Source organism: Gigantopelta aegis, chromosome 15, assembly GCF_016097555.1.
Source record: "Gigantopelta aegis isolate Gae_Host chromosome 15, Gae_host_genome, whole genome shotgun sequence".
Taxonomy (NCBI): Eukaryota; Metazoa; Mollusca; class Gastropoda; order Neomphalida; family Peltospiridae; genus Gigantopelta; species Gigantopelta aegis.
This window is the reverse complement of record NC_054713.1, coordinates 6,785,047-6,797,546: the sequence shown is the minus strand read 5'-3', so window position 1 is coordinate 6,797,546 and position 12,500 is coordinate 6,785,047.

The following is a 12,500-nucleotide window of genomic DNA, read 5'->3' as shown; positions in this document are numbered from 1 at the left end:
GTGATGCTCTGGCATGAACGAGAAATAGCCCAATGTGCCCACCGACGGGGATCGATCAAGACCGACTGTGCATCAGGTAAGCGCTTTGCCACTGGCAGGGTTTCTAGATTATGGTAGCCCCACTGTTGGGCTAGTAAATAACTACTATTGCCATGCCCGCTGGCTAGTGAAAAAAAAAAAAAGGTCAAATGTTGCAGTTAAGTCTATTTTGTAAATATGAATATTCTGACCCCACCCCAACCCCCAATGTTAGTGTTTTTAATCTCAATCTCCCTCTGTAGGTGACATATCTTATTATAACTATTATTTAGTAAAATTATATTAATTAATGTAAAGTAGGGCTAGTTAATTTTTAATCGTGACAAGTAAATAAAAAAAAAATCACTGACTAGTGGCTAGTGGATTTTTTTTTAAATTCTAGAAGCCTTGCACTGGGCTACGTCCGTCCCAAAATCCGACTAGATTTCATTTCATTTCAACTTCATTGTCGTGCTTATATCCAATTAAGGTTCAAGCACGCTGTCCTTGGCACACACCTCAGCTAGCTGGGCTGTCTGTCCAGGACAGTGGGTTACTTGTTAGTTGGTTAGTGGTTAGTGAGAGAGAAGAGGGTGTAGTGGCCTTATACCTACCCATTGAGCCCTTAAGAACTCGTTCTGCGTAGGAGCCGGTACTGACTGCGAACCCAATACCTACCAGCCTTATTTCTGATGGCTTAACCACGACACCACCGAGACCGGTATCCGACTGGAGAACGTTTTATGACGACGCTTCGGAGAGTTCGCATCATGTTGAACGCATGGCTGCTTATTTAGCGTATGAAAACTCCAATTGCTGGTGCGTCCAAAAATACGATGTCGTTAATGTTAAAGCTCTGGCGACTGTTTCCTTAAGATTGTCCCACACATTAACAACAAAAACTGTGATCTAATTTGATAGTGTTGTTAGAGTCTGGTACTTCTCACTGCCGCCAGGACGTAAATCTGACGATGTGGTGCTTTTAATTATTTCTCGTAACGACTGCAGGATGAAGTAACTACATTTAGGCTAGCGATGGGAACCAGGACCGGTGTCAGTGGTGTCGTGGTTAAGCCATCGGATATAAGGCTTGTTGGTACTGGGTTCGCAGTCCGGTACCCGCTCCCACCCAGAGCGAGTTTTAACCACTCAATGGGTAGGTATAAGACCACTACACCATTTTCTCTCTCACTAACCACTAACAACTAACCCACTGTCCTAGACAGACAGCCCAGATAGCTGAGGTGTGTACACAGGACAGCGTGCTTGAACCTTTATTGAATATAAGCACGAAAATAAGTTGAAAGAAAAGGAAAGGGAACCAGGCGCGGATCCAGGGAGAGGGTGCTGGGAGTGCGCATCCACGGCTGGTATATCAAAAGCCGTGGTATATGTTGTCCTGTCTGCGGAGAACTACATATACAAGAGCCCATGCTTGAAAAATTTAGCAGGTTTACTTTCAAGACTAGGTTGCCAAAATTAAATATTAAATGTTCGGCATGCAGTAGTTCTATTGTTAATTAAATTGTGCCCTAGTGATGTTGTTAAACGAAACACACTTGTGTTAATACTGTTGAAAGTATATACTTAAATATAACGCTTGATGATAATTGCAAATATTCTCAAACACCAAGCAAAGACACCTATCCCATTAACTACTATTGTAACCGCAACACATAAACTATTGTAATTGTGACACTTCGTGATCAGCTCGGCTGATTGGGGTTTTTTTCTCTCGTTCCAACGAGTGCACCACACCTGGACAAAGGCCGTGACATGTGGGAAAGTGCATATAAAAGATCCCTTGCTGCATTAGAAAACATATAGCGGGTTTCCTCTGATGACTACGAGTCAGAATTACCAAATATTTGACATCCAATAGTCGATGATTAATTAATCAATGTGTTCCAATGGTTAGCTATTGTAAGTGCGACGTTTAAACTATTGTAACTTGACACTTAAATTAGTGTAACTGCGACACTCCATAGCCAGCTGTTCTACACTTAAACTATTGTAACTACGACACTTAAACTATTGTAACTACGATACTTAAACTATTGTAACTACGACACTTAAACTATTGTAACTACGATACTTAAACTATTGTAACTACGACACTTTAACTAGTGTAACTACGACACTTAAACTATTGTAACTACGACCCTTAAACTATTGTAACTACGACCCTTAAACTATTGTAACTACGATACTTAAACTATTGTAACTACGACACTTAAACTATTGTAACTACGATACTTAAACTATTGTATCTACGACACTTTAACTAGTGTAACTACGACACTTAAACTATTGTAACTACGACCCTTAAACTATTGTAACTACGACCCTTAAACTATTGTAACTTTGACACTTAAACATGTTGTTGTAGAAGACGAATATCACTTTGTTCTAGTGTGTCCTTTTTTCAGTAACATAAGAGATAAATATATTAAACCTTTTTATTACAATAAACCATCAACATTTAAATTAACGCAACTACTGTCCAGCGACAATTCAAAACAGCTAATTAAATTGTGTAAGTATTTGAAAACTGCTACCACGCATAGAACAGACAACATTGATATATGACATATGTTATTATTGTATATTATTGCTATGCATGCATTACCCATTTACTATAGAATTTTATCGGTTGTAACCCGATGCTACATAGCATTCCCCGCAGTGTGCACATTATATTATTTTATATATAAATGTGTATGTATGCCTACAAAATGTATATTTTTTGGCAAAAATAAAATGTGTGTTTATACTTCAAAACTATTGTAACTATGACACTTAAACTATTGTAACAGCGACACTTAAACTATTGTAACTGCGATACTTAAACTATCGTAACTGCAACATTTGTATGAGAGAAAACGAAAGAGAAAAACGAAAAACACCTCAACTAAAACCACAAAAAAGGCATTTGAACATATTTAAAGGGTCGGTTCCCCTGCCCCGCTTCCTTGGATCCGCCTCTGCATAGTAAACACAACCCTGGCTTTTTCCGCTTAAAATCGATCTCGCAATTCATCATAACTCACTCCATTGCTCTACCACCGGACTAAATGCCGTTAATTTCTCTTCCTTCGTTCCCAGATGCCAAGCTATAAGAGGTTAGATATTTGCACACGCTGTATGCGTGTTTCCATTATGGGCGTTGATGGTGGTGCATTACTATCAATCAACTGTTGAGGATCATCTGTTCTTTTCAAGTCCCGCGAGATCTGGACTCGCGAGATCTCTCGTAATAGATGGCGCTCTTTCTGCTGGCGATACCTAACGGACGTGTCACAGTGGAGTATCCATTATCGGAAATCGTGACTACTTAATTGTGCTCGTTTCCAAATGCAAGAGGAAAGTGTGTGAATTTTATATCTGGTAGAATCTATATACATCATTCGATAGTTACACCCTATGACTGATTTCTGGGTTGTGGAAATACGTGTAAAAGCTGTTTTGTCATAAGCGACAAATATTGACTGAGACACTGGTATTAATATTTTAGAGATCTGGGCACCGTTCCACAAAGCGATCTTAGCCCTAAGATCACCTTAAGTGCATAGCTACATTAGTGCTAAGATCGCATCGTGGAACGGGCCCAGGGGGGTTCCCTCCCATTCTGCCTACAACCCACTTTGCTTACACCCATTTTGCCTACAACCCAGTATGCCTACACTCAGTTTGCCTACAGTGTGAAAAAGTGACATCACCAGTTCATAGTGGGCCATCCCTATTATTTTGTGTCTCAAACCAATATAAAAATATTGTATTACATAAACAATTAAGATTATAATGAGCGTAAGTAATGTAATCGGGGCTAAGTTGCACAAAGGTGATTTCATGTTCTTTATGGTGATTAGTATTAGTCCAATGATCCCATACTGAGATCTTTAATATGTGATCAAAGTGAAATGGCCTTCATGATTCTTTGATATAGGATTAAAGTTCAACTTTGTACAAAATATTTGTTTAATATTTGTGAGGTCATTTTATAGTTTAATTGTTTTTGTTGTGTAATGTTAATCGTTATTTTTATACACAGCTAGGGACCATACATGGAATGCTACACTTTTAACTGGGGATGGCATCTTTTCATACTGAGTGTAGGCAAATTGGGTTATAGGCAAAATGGGAGGACATCCCCAGGGGCCTAATTCACTGAACTCTCTCAACTTTTCGATCTCGCAGTGTGTCACGGTACATGCTCTTAATTTGTTTCGCCTGTGGCGATTGTACTTGTGTTAGAGGGCCGTGTGCAGTTTATTGCCCGTAGCCCAGGTGGACAACTTGTTACGTAAGACTTCTGCGCGACCATCCTCGATTCTTGCGTTCCAATATGCACTTAGTCCCGCTGTGGAGGCCATGTGGCGAGTAGTTACGTAATACCTCTGCGAGTGCGGGTTTTACAACCGCGTTTTGGCGACGATGGCGTCAGTAGTCTGACGATCAGAGAGAAATATACCGAGGTAGACTATGAGATGATACGTGAGGTGCCGCTTTGTTCCCTCAGGCCAATTCTGATTTTGGAATAAATAGCTAGAATTTAGAGAGATCTAGGAGAACGAATTTAGGACGGCTCCTGGGAACGTTAGTCCGTTTGGACTTTGGTAAATATCATTTCTGCTCTGTGTATAACCTTGATGTGATTGATGTGACTTAAATATTTTAATACTGTATTATACCAATATTCTTTAGACAGTGTCTTCGGTCATCTGACGAAGTAAATCGTAGACTTCTTGTTCTAACATTATATGAGTATTTGGTAATATAAAGCTTAGCCAGTCATCCTAGAAGACCCTGGGTACACTGTAGGTTATTGTCTTTATTGTGATAAGTATTAATTCTGTGTTACAAGATTACTGAAAGAGTAGTTAGGGTTAATTAAAAATTAACCCGTTAGGAATAGAGCTGTAATTCCTTTATTAATTAAGTTCCCCAAGAAGCGTTCTAAATTATCACACGTTACTGAACGAGTAGTAAGGGTTAATTATAAATTAACCAGTTAGGAATGGTGTTGTAATTCCTTTATTAATTAACTTCTCCTAGAAGCGTTTCTCAATTATCACACGTGCGGGTGTGGTGTAACGTGAAGTGATTCGCATATTGTGTAACTAGACACCCAGAGATTAACTAATTAAGTGATCAGTTCTGGGTTGTATTATTGTTGTTATTAATTTAATATTACGGCTGTACATTTGTCAGCGTAGATTAATACAGATTCCAAAGTGTATTGTGTTTTTGTTGTGTTTTCTAGAGAACTAACGTGCTATATTATATATACTTATATAAGATCGTATCTCTGATCATACCTAGAGACGAGCCATACTAGGTTTAACAGCCTGTTACAGAGAGATCTAATAGATATACAAGTAGGAGAGACATTTTGATAATCGTGTTTTATTCGGTTACGGGAATTATAGAATCCCCGTGACACAGTGCAATGCTAAAAGACTTACAAAGAGGATGCTTTGTTGTCGAGCAGAGCCTAAGAGACCTCTGTGACGTAATGGTTTTATGATAGTATCGAAGAATGGCGTGTGACAGTTAGATAATCAGCGTGGTTGATTTATTCTAAAAGAATAAATGATAACAAAAAATACACGAGCACAGGCGAGTTCATTGTGAGGAAACCAAGGCCCCCCCCCCCCCCCCCCCGTCCATCCTAAATGATTTAATAGCTTCTCTTTTTTTTGTTCTTTTTACTTTTCTTTTTCTTTTTTTAATTTTTTTTTTAAACCATTAGGATGCCCTTTTGATGAGTTGTTTCAGGTGGCGTTTTCTTGCTAGCCTCTTGCCCCCCCCCCCCCCCCCCCCCCCCCCCTGCCCCCCTGCCGAACCTGCAGAATTAAAATGAACAGACACGTCGTGCGTATCAAAGCAGGCGCAGATATAGGGGCAGGGTGCTACAGGTATCTATTCCCTGCTGAATATCGGAAGTTCACCCCCCCCACCCCCCACCCCAAAAAAAAAATCTAGTGTTTAGCAAATTAATACAATGGATTTTTTTTTTTAGTGGGAACATGTAATATTTTCATCGGCTTGGTGTTGTGGGGAAGTATTTCCATATATAAATCATGCTAGTTGGTGGAAGCCGGTACCGAGGTGTGAACCCAATACCCACCAGTCTTAAATCCAATGACATAACCACAGAGGCCGGTACTAACCACCAAAACAGAGGTCCTTTGGGCGCTTCAAAATGACCACTTTGAGAACCAATGAATATTGGGCGCATTAAGGGTAAAGTTAATGTTTGTTTCGTTTAACGACACCACTAGAGCACATTGATTTAGTAATCATTCTCTATTGGATGTCAAATGCGCATTGAGGTGCCGCAAAGGTATAAAACGTTTATTTAGTTTAAGGACACCACTGGAGTAATCATCGGCTGCACTTTTCCATAAGGAGCAAAGGGATATATGCACTATCCCACAGACAGGATTTCACATACCACGGCCTTTGATATATCACTTGTGGTGCACTGGCTGGAACGACAAATAACCCAATGGGCCAGCTGACGGGGATCGATTCCAGACTGACAGCGTATACGGCGAGCGTTGCTTCGAACAAGAAATAGCCCAATGGGTACACCGACGAGGATCGATCCTAGACCGACCGCGTATCAAGTGAACGCTTTGCCACTGGGCTACGTCACGCCCAGGTTAAAAATGATGACGTCGTTAAACAACCATCCCTTTTCTTATTTATTAGCGACACGTCCGGCACAAATGGAATATGTATGCCATCACGATCGACGTTCGCGGACAAAACCGGACTGGAGTAAAACAGCAAGCTGTTTCCGTGAACGTGTCGTCGTGAAATCGGCTAGCTTAAATATGGTGGACAAACTAACAAAACATCCAGTTCCTGTAACCATGCTGACGTATACAAATCGTGATAATTTCTTCTTCTTTGTTCTGTCCTTCTTCATTATTCCTCTCTCTGTATCTCTCTCTCCCTCTCTCTCTCTCTCTCTCTCTCTCTCTCTCTCTCTCTCTCTCTCTCTCTCTCTCTCTCTCTCTCTCTCTCTCTCTCTCTCTCTCTCTCTCTCTCTTTTTCTGTGTGTGTGTGTGTGTGTGTGTGACTATGTAACGTTATTCGTTGGTGTGTGTGTGGGGGGGGGGGGGGGTCACCTATCGTAGGATCGATCGGAAAATGTGTTGGGTTTTTTGAAGGAGTAGTCAAAGTGATGACAGCGAGTTTCCTGCTGGGGTTTTTTTCCCCGACCAGTAGAGCGCTCACAAAGTTCCTTTGGTCGCAGAATCGAACTTCCTCGATGGACACATTCCCTGATTTGGATTTTCCCGTTCCAACCAGAGTCTGGTTTATCAAATGTTGTGTTATGTCCTGTCTCTGGGAAAATCCAATAGTATATCCGATGATTTAATTAATTAATCAATTTGCTCTAGTCTCAAGATTTTTTTTTTATAAGGTAAACGAAAAAGAGTTAAACGATCGCGCATCAGCCTTTAATATGAACTGGGTGCGGGAACTGGTACAGCGCTCGCCTGATGCACGATTGATCTAGGATCGATTCCCGTCGGTGGGCCCATGGCGCTATTTCTCATTGCAGTCAGTGCTCCACAACTGGTGTAACAATGGCCGTGGTGTGTACTATCCTGTCTGTGGGATGGTGCATATAAAAGATCCCTTGCTGCTAATCAAAAAGAGTAGCCCATGGAGTGGCGACAGCGGGTTTCCACTCTCAATATATGTATGGTCCTAACCATATGTCTGACGTCATATAACCGTAAATACAATGAGTTGAGTGCGTCGTTAAATAAAATATTTCATTCCTTCCTTAATATGAGCTGTGTTAAAATCTCAGTGAATACACTGGAAATAATGGTTAGGTTTCAACAGAAGCAGGACTGGGCGAGTCAACTACTCGCCAACAATAGTCGGCGGTCAAATACGAATCCAGCTTAAAGGGACATTCCTGAGTTTGCTCCATTGTAAGATGTTTCCGACTAATAAAATATTTCTACGATTAAACTTACATATTAAATATATTTTCTTGTTTAGAATATCAGTGTCTGTATATTCAATGTGTTTCTGGTCGTCTTAATATTTGTAAGAAGCCCAAACTGGATTTTGTTTTCAAATAATTTCGTACGTACGAAAAAACAATATTTTAGGAAATAAAAGGAATTTTAACCTAGTACAAATATTAGAACGATCAGAAACACGTTTAATATACAGCCATTAATATTTTATGAAGAAAAATATATTTGATATGTAATTACAATCGTTAAAAAGTCTCTGTTAATCGATAACATCTTAAAAATTGCAGAAAAGTCAGGAATGTCCCTTTAACTCTTCCAAACAAGTGTCGAAAAACGGACTAATATGTTGGACCATATTGCCATTAAAAAAATGTTCCTATATTTTCCCCTGTCTATGGGAACCGTTTTAGTAAGCGTTAAATTAGGCCAGGCGATCTAAATACAATAAAGCCATCTATAGATCTTTGTAGCCCGAGTACTCTGCCGTTCGAGAGCTAGACGGACATTTGAACGGTATGATGAGAGCGATCATAACCGTATAGATGTCTGTCTAGCTCTCGAACGGCAGAGTAGGCCTACTCGGGCTAAGATCTTTCATGATAGTGCGTCCCCGCCATTGTGAAAACGATGCGTCCGGTCCCATATTATACCGTTATCGACCTCGGTGCTCTCAATACGCAGTGGGAACCGTATTCGTTAAAGGTGCATGATGCGATTTCATGGTACAATTGGTTTACATCAAAGGGGAACACAATTGTGAACTCAATAATAAAACAAAATTATGATCACAATAATAATAAAAATAATAATACAAAACAAACCTGAACTGACCAAGTTCAGTCAACCGTTTGTCGCTAATGTGTACGACTAGACCGTTTGTTACACATTACGCCAAATAGAAAGAAATGTTTTATTTAACGACGCACTCAACACATTTTTATTTACGGTTATAAGGCGTCAGACATATGGTTAAGGACCACACAGATATTGAGAGAGGAAACCCGCTGTCGTCACTTCATGGGCTACTCTTTTCGATCAGCAGCAAGGGGTCTTTTATATGCATCATCCCACAGACAGGGTAGTACATACCGCGGCCTTTGATATGTCAGTCCCAAATAGTAGAGGCAAAATATTACAGTTCCGTGACCATTTTACGAGGACAAAGGTTTGAAGGTGTTTCAAAGCCTTCTGAATAACCATATGTCTGACGCCATATAATATAACCATAAATAAAATGTGTTGAGTGCGTCGTTAAATAAAACATTTCCTTCCTTCATCTACCTTGGTTGCCACTGATACTGTGTTTTGATATGAGACTACTTAAAGCCGCACGCCCTAGTTCCATCCAGCGAAAATAAATTATAATTTTGGTTAATCTACAAACCTGTAACACACTTAGATCACGTTTTTATAAAATGGAGTGAAAAAGCAGGTTTTATATCGATAAATACCATGGGAATCCCCATGTCCCAGTTGCTTGAAATAATTTTGAAAGTTAGTATTCTGATGTCACCGGTAGATGTCGCTCGAAGCACAAAAATGCGTACGTCACGACAAATTTCACAGAGTGCGCACAGACTTGGGGTGCGTTCCTTTCACCTCTCCTGGACATGTTCCAACTGTTCTGTCCTGGACAGCGAAAGGAATGAGTTTGGAACAAGAAGTTACTTTACGAACATGGGTGCTTCTGTTTAGGAAGTGGCTGCTGCAGCAATCATGATACTTGAATGGGAATAAGACGACACTGACCATGTTGACTATACTACAGTGTTTGAAATAATAAATTATATATATTTTGTATTAACCATAATTAGCCTACATTTGCTATTCGGAACCAGGTACTAGTGCCTAACCTATTGTTATTAGCAATTAGATGCACCGTTTATTATTGGTGATGGTGGTGGGTGGTGGGTGGTAGTGGTAGTGGTAGTGGTGGTGGTGGTGGTGGTAGTAGTAGTAGTAGTAGTAGTAGTAGTAGTAGTAGTAGTAGTAGTAGTAGTAGTAGTAGTAGTAGTAGTAGTAATAGTAGTAGTAGTAGTCGTCGTCGTCGTCGTCAGGGGTGGAGAGGCACTTCCCCTCCCCAGGACGAAAATGTAAGATTTTTTTTCCTACTCTATTTAAATAAAGGTAACAATATAGCAGCGGGTTCCGTGATAGTCCTGATCTGATGTTGACTGCCTATATGACGGCCTCGGTGGCGCAGTGGTTATGCCACCGAACTACAGGCTGGTAGGTACAGGGTTGGCAGCCCGGTACCGGCTACACCAAGAATGAGTTCTTAAGGTCTGAATGGGTAGGTGTAAGACCACTACACCCTCTTCTCTCTCACTAACCACTAACCAACTAACTAACCCACTGTCCTAGACATACAGTTTTGATAGCTGAGGTGTGTGCCTAGGACAGCGTGCTTGAATCTTAATTGGATATAATCACGAAAATCCTGATTTCAACTATGTTTTAGGTAAATAAAAAAGGTTTAATTTCACTACCCTCAATAATGTCGATTTTATAGTATATATTCAATAACAGCCAGCAGGATATAACACTATAACAGCTAGGAGGATATAACATTATAACAGCTAGGAGGATATAATATTATAACAGCTATGAGGATAAAATATTATAACAGCTAGGAGGATATAACATTATAACAGCTAGGAGGATATAACATTATAACAGCTAGGAGGATAAAACATTATAACAGCTAGGAGGATATAACATTATAACAGCTAGGAGGATATAACATTATAACAGCTAGGAGGATATAACATTATAACAGCTATGAGGATAAAATATTATAACAGCTAGGAGGATATAACATTATAACAGCTAGGAGGATATAACATTATAACAGCTAGGAGGATATAACATTATAACAGCTAGGAGGATAAAATATTAACTCCCACCGTCTAACCAGAGTTAGACATAACACAGTAACTACTGAAGATACTAAGTCAGAAAGAAAGGAAGGAATGTTTTATTTAACGACGCACTCAACACATTTTATTTACGGTTATATTGCGTCAGACATATGGTTAAGGACCACATAGATTTTGATAGAGGAAACCCGCTGTCGCCACTTCATGGGCTACTCTTTCCGATTAGCAGCAAGGGATCTTTTATTTGCGCTTCCCACAGGCAGGATAGCACAAACGATGGCCTTTGTTGAACCAGTTATGGATCACTGGTCGGTGCAAGTGGTTTACACCTACCCATTGAGCCTTGCGGAGCACTCACTCAGGGTTTGGAGTCGGTATCTGGATTAAAAATCCCATGCCTCGACTGGGATCCGAACCCAGTACCTACCAGCCTGTAGACTGATGGCCTAACCACGACGCCACCGAGGCCGGTATACTAAGTCAGTTTCATACTCATAATCTGTATATAAAGAGGCGCGCGACGTAGCCCATTGGTAAAGCGTTCGCTTGATGCGCTGTCCGTCTAGGATCGATCCCCGTCGGTGGACCCATTGGGCTATTTCTCGTTCCAGCCAGTGCTCCATAACTGGTATGTACTATCCTATATGTGGGATGGTGCATATAAAAGATCCCTTGCTGTAACTAGAAAAGAGTAGCCCATGAAGTGGCGACAGCGGGTTTCATCTCCCAATATCTGTGTGGTCCTTAACCATATGTCCGACGCCATATAACCGTAAACAAAATGTGTTGAGTGTGTCGTTAAATAAAACATTTCCTTCCTATATATAAAGATTCAACGCAATACCGACAAAGCTGTATGTCAAAACAGTGGCCTAATTCACAAAGATCTCTCGCGCTCTGTTAAACAACAAAGCATCCTCTTTGTAAGTCTTTTAGCATTGAACTGCGAGATCGCAAAGTTGCGAGAGTTTAGTGAATTGGGCCCCTGATCATTTCACTATTTTCAGTGGTCAATGTTCCTTTAAGTCGAGCAGCATTAGCTCTGGCTCTTAGTGTTTACGTATTAACTACTGAGATGCATAATAGGAAGGAAGGAAATGATTTATTTAACGACGTACTCGACACATTTTATTTACGGTTATATGGCCTCAGACATATGGTTAAGGACCACACAGATTTTGATAGAGGAAACCCGTTGTCGCCACTTCATGGGCTACTCTTTTTGATTAGCAGCAAGGGATCTTTTATATGCACCATCCCATAGACAGGATAGCACATACCACGGCCTTTGATGTATTAGTCGTGGTGCACTGGCTGGAACGAGAAATAGCCCAATGGATCCACCGACAGGGATCGATCCTAGACAGACAGCGCATCAAGAGTAATATGGGCTAGCTCTGAATGAGCAAAACATTTCGCCAAATCATCTTTAAAATGCTAAATCACTGTTATTTCCACACACAAAAAAAAACATTTAGTACATGAAATTTGTTCGCCAAATCAAAATAAAATTCGCCAATTGTTCCTAAAATTCGCAAATGGCGAATTTGGCGAGTGGCAGAGCTAGCCCTGTGTGTGACCAACAATTGGT